This window comes from Electrona antarctica, assembly GCF_951216825.1.
Source record: "Electrona antarctica genome assembly, chromosome: 9".
Taxonomy (NCBI): Eukaryota; Metazoa; Chordata; class Actinopteri; order Myctophiformes; family Myctophidae; genus Electrona; species Electrona antarctica.
In genome coordinates, this window is record NC_136790.1 from 24,643,369 (window position 1) to 24,648,802 (window position 5,434).

Below are 5,434 nucleotides of genomic sequence, written 5' to 3' on the forward strand. Positions count from 1 at the left end.
AGGAAATAAAATTAATGAGGAGCTAATCACAATGAGCCACTAACATTTCTACATGGATACACAATAGTCTTACAGCACAACAAGTTTGAACACAGACATCCCAACTGTACCTCAGGTCACACAATGAAACGGGAAGTAAACATGAACAGCACTGACTAAAATGTGAAGCACATTCAACAGTTGCCCCAAAATTCTAAACGGGGGTCTGTGGTTTTGAAAAAAAAAAAAGAAACAAAAAGGTTGAGAGAATCACTGTTGTACCCCAGCAGAATATAATAATCCTAATAAAATGTAAATAAATAAAAATAGTGCAATTTCTTTCGTGTCAGGGGTTCAATAGGCTGCATCGGTGTAAGGCCCAATTTATACTTGGTCATACGACACCGTCACACAAAGTATAAATTCAGCAAAAAGATCACTTTAGCTTAGTGGATCATATTCTGGCAGTGCATCTTCTCCTCAGCCTGGTCCAGAAGATCCAACATCTCCTGGACGATGGCCTGCAGGGCTCGGCCCAGGTCCTCCGCGCTGTACGGCTTCCCAACGAGAGGCACGTGGACAAAGGCAGAGCGTCCGTGGCTCAGGTACAGAGAGGTGTAGTAGGTGAAGTTTAAATACCATCAGATGCAGCTAACTGGAGGTCCAAGGCGTCCGTGTCCATCCCACAGGTATCTGAGGAAATCGGACGCAACACATAAGAAACAGCATTCAAAGCGACGCAGGTAATGAAACTAATGATAGTGGACATGTCTGTCAGATGTGATATTTTAACGCTAAAACCAGAGCGTGTAGGCATGCAATGGTTAACGAGCTGCGTTACAAACACCTCACCTCCCAGCGTCTTTGGAGACGGACACGGCCACACCCAGGCCGCTGGAGGCGGAGACTCTCTTGCTCAAGGTGCTGCCACACGGTCGAAAGAGCTGCGCACGTTCTCGGCTGCGCGCAGCTTAAAGCTTGAGTTTTTAGACAGCTGGTGGATGGAAATTAAGCTCCACCTCCGCGGAATTCTTGCGCGACGGCCAGATTCCCGGAAACGCTCTCCTCCGCTCAAGTCTTCCGCGGAGGTGGAGCTTCTTTTCCATCCACCAGCTGTCTAAAAACTCAGGTGTGGAGACGGTGACACTAACTCTATGTCAATGACAGAGTCTATGCAGTCTGGGCCTCCCACAATGCAACACTGCGAGTCCGGACAGAAGCTGCCGTTGTCCAGGCCCTTGTAGCCGTGGTTACGGCCGCACTTCTCCAGCTTGACGGTGGTCGCCATGCCCGACATGCCCACGTGAACTACCAACTGTATACATGCGCTCACACAAACAAACGCGCACACACAGAGAGAGAGAGAAACCGTTCAAATGACTTTGAAAAGCAATGTTAATCATTGCGACCCCTGGAGCCTTCTCAATGACCCCTCACCTCATTTTTAGAACCACCACTCTACAGTACGTACGTACGTACGTACGTACGTACGTACCTGCGGGTGATATCGTTTCCATAGCGACGGAAGCAAACTGTACGGCCTGATACTCAACAGCAACTTCATACACGTGTAGGTCCACCTCATGACCCAGCTTCTTCAGTTCCTACAAGACAAGATACATGGATATTATGCTGCTTATGGATGCAAAATCCCACATGCTAACATGACATTGTACAAGAGTATCAACTGAGAACATCCTGTCGGGCTGCATCACCACCAGGAAAGCCCTACAGAGTAATGCTGTGGATTGCCCAGTACATTGTCTGAGGGAATATACACACAAGAAAGTGGCGTGTAGTCAAAGCTAAACGAAACATCAGACACTCACCAGCCCAGACAAATACCATCAGATGCGGCTAACTGGAGGTCCAAGGCGTCCGTGTCCGTCCCCTCCACATCAGGGATGCCATACAAAGCCAGCTGAGGGTGGGGTATGAACTGGAACCAACCCGTTCCCCAATTAAATTAAAGGCATTAAAGTGACCGAAAATGAAAAGCATTTTACAGAACTCGACAAGCCTTTTCCGTAATACAGGAAATTAAAGAAACAAAAGGGGAAACAAACTTTCAGATAAAATATGCAGCTAGGTCTGATTGAATAAAGAGAACCGAATAAAGCTTTAAAGGGGAGCAAAATGTAGGTCTAAACAATTCTCTACAAGAGATCTGTATAATAGCATTGCACAGCCCAAGGCCAGATCTCAGCGGTGTAGATTTAGTCAAAAGGTTGTCTGTCAGAAATGGGCCAGCAAGCTGGGGGTGGGGTATGAACTGGAACCAACCAACCCGACAAATAAAATACCATCAGATACGGCTAACTGGAGGTCCAAGGCATCCGTGTCCACCCCCTCCATGTCGGGGAAGCCATACAAAGCCACCTCTCCTATAAGAGAATGATGTATTGTTTAATGGTATAGAAAAGAAACAACAATCATGCACAAATGTAACGGTATATGGATATAAAAAAGTAGACCGGTACCAATTAGGGCACGGATTCGCTCATCCAGGGGCGACAGTGGTGGTGCGTCGCCCGGACCCCCGTAGCTGTCATGGACTGTCGCTGCCTGGTCAGCCTGCGCTGCAGCTTGAGGTCACTCCATTTTTCTTCACCTGCTTCGATGTCCTTTGATGTGTAACTATCAAATTAATAGAACGGGCTATATTCATACCTCTCCGGCTCTCCACAGCACTCACGGAATTGACTGCAGCTGTTTATCACCGCGGTGAAGTTGGTTTCAGGTTGGTGTAATCTCCTTCCAGCAATCGTTTTTATCCCACGATTTTGCAACACATTTTTTCACCCAGTGTCAATTATCTACACGCTACACATCCTCAGTCTTCTGCTTACCGTAAGCTAAGGCCCAGATGAGAGTCATCTCCTTCTAAGGTTAAAAACACCATTTGGCACAACTTGTGCCATCCGCAGCACACTGCATGAGGTGCAAAGGCAGTTGTTCCCTGGGTTGGCCAAACGATGGGTAGCCCAAATAACAGCATCAGCTGCTAAAGTTGCTAGATCTCTGGGGTAGGCCATATAGCGTAGCACATCAAGAGAACCGAAAGTTGGAAATGGGCCGCCTGCAGGGTGGTCTACAAGTGCTGGTGCTGTGGAGGACAGGAGAACACATTTAGGGAACAGTTGACTACTACTATCTATAATTATACATGTGCGGACAAACATCACATGCAAAGTTCCTCAAGGATCCATTCTAGGGCTTCTACTGTTCAATATCTACATGCTCCCACTAGTTCAGATTGTTAGTATAAAAAAAAGATAACATACAGTAGTTATTCAGATATTTGGTAAAAGTTCATTTTCTTCCGTAATATAATTCAGAAAGTGAAACTTTCATAGTAAGTTAATTTTCTTCCGTAATATATTTGTTGTGTATAAAAATCCGGCGACCCAAGGATCAATTTGTTGGAAAGATGGCGAGAAAGGCCAGTTAATGGATAAAAATAAATTATATCTATTCTGTAATGCTAATTAGAAAGGACTGTAAATATATATATACCTTCAATACCCCAGCAGGGAGACCAAATACCGTGCTGTATTTACCTTACAAATGAGTGGATAGCCCTTTAAATCTTGAATGACAGCCACGGTACCATAAAAAAATAGAAGGATACCTTAAAAACGAATTGGAGACAGACGAAATAAAGTTCTGAGAGGAAGTTTAAGGTTTTAACTGTAATTTTTAGTAGGTAATAAAGTCAATTTACATAGAGAATGTGCTACATGGTTCAGATAATATTAATAATAGTACAATACATCACTATAATTTAGAGTGTTCAATTGTTCCAATATGGATCCGAACTGAACCTGAACCCCCCTTCACAGTATGTTCCTGGCTTATACTGCATCTGACGTCAGTTGTTGATAAACGTTCATTGGCTGAATAGATAGTTCATTTCCGCAATATCCCACGGTGGCGCTGGTTGTCGAGCGCTCATTGGACCAGCACATGGATGATGAGACTGGTATCATTGATGTCGCCTCAAGCCGGGAGAGCGTGGACGCTGGCGTTGCCAGGCAACCTGTTGATAACTTTCCCTGCACTGTGAACTTTCGACAGAGAGAAATGCTCCTTCTCACTAGGCCCCAAGGCCACACTGATATCGAAGCAGCTGCATGTAAACTAAAATCAAAACAGCACACTACAGTATGGTGACTTTTGTGGCTACAGGCAGACAGTATGGAGACTGAATAAGGAGTCAACAAGATATATGATATTAAATCTGAATGTGGCGTCAGGAAATCCATAATATAAGTATGATAAAATAATATAAAGGATAAGATGAACCACCCTGTGTAAACAGGCAGTAGGCTATGAGTGAAATGATGATAAAAGGGCAAGATGACAAAATATGACCTATATGGAACACGGTCTGGGCCCAAAGTTCTATATGTGTTGACCAACAGAATATGATTGAGTGGCCAACTTGACATGACGTGTAAACAACATGTCAGAATTTATCTAACAATAATTCAAAAAGTGAAACTTTCATATATATATATATATATATATATATATATATAATTTCTTGCAATCTGATACTTTGTACTTTACTGCTTTGCGCTTCATGTAGGTTTGCCTTTTAGACTTTGTTGACTGCTTTGACTTTGAACATTTTTTTGGGCATTCCTGCTTATGTGTTTAAACTGCTTTCCTGATTTTCTGCTTGCAATCTACCTTGTATTTTTGCAAGCTTGACTTTTGAATTACGTTAATTTGAACTTTCCTGCTTGTGGCTTCTGCATTTGGGTTCAGCTTACCTTGAAGAGCAGCAATGATGTTGTTTAGGGCAATTTGACCGTTTATAAGGTCCTTATTGGGTAGCAAAAGCCATTGGTCGGCCAGTCTGGCCACGTTGCACAGGGTGCATCGGCTGCCATGATGTCTGTCTGCCAAGTTGTGCGTCGCCCGGACCCCCGTAGCAGTCATGGACTGTCGCTGCCTGGTCAGCCTGCGCTGCAGCTTGAGGTCACTCCATTTTTCTTCACCTCGCCTTCGATGTCCTTTGATTGAATAATAAACGGCGTCGGTTTGTAAATAAGCCTAGTAGGCCTACGATAATACAATGGTGCAGATAATACAGTGGTCCATCATGATGTGTAACTATCAAATGAATAGAACGGACTATTCCTCTCCACAGCACTCACGGAATTGACTGCAGCTGTTATCTCCTTCCAGCAATCGTTTTTATTACACGATTTTGCAACCCATTGTTTCACCCAGTGTCAATTATCTACACGCTACACATCCTCCGTCTTCTGCTTACCGTAAGCTAAGGCCCAGATGAGAGTCATCTGCCTTCTAAGGTTAAAAACGCCATTCGGCGCAACTTGTGCCATCCGCAGCACACTGCATGAGGCAGTGGCGTAGCTACGCAGCACCAGGCCCTGACGCAGGATGGTCTAGAGTGCCCCCGACTAAAGTTGCCAGATCTCTG

The 5,434-nt window shown here is 44.5% G+C and overlaps 1 pseudogene across 1 annotated transcript; it reads right to left on the minus strand.

The window, feature by feature from the left end:
• Positions 1 to 425: 425 nt before the first annotated feature.
• Positions 426 to 4,926, minus strand: LOC306929886 (pyroglutamyl-peptidase 1-like; annotated as a pseudogene). The gene is made up of 6 exons: positions 4,758 to 4,926; positions 2,293 to 2,363; positions 1,475 to 1,583; positions 1,131 to 1,294; positions 832 to 903; positions 426 to 621 (listed from the first exon to the last, which is right to left on the minus strand). The product of its transcript is annotated as a pyroglutamyl-peptidase 1-like (transcript).
• Between the last annotated feature and the right edge of the window lie 508 nt (positions 4,927 to 5,434).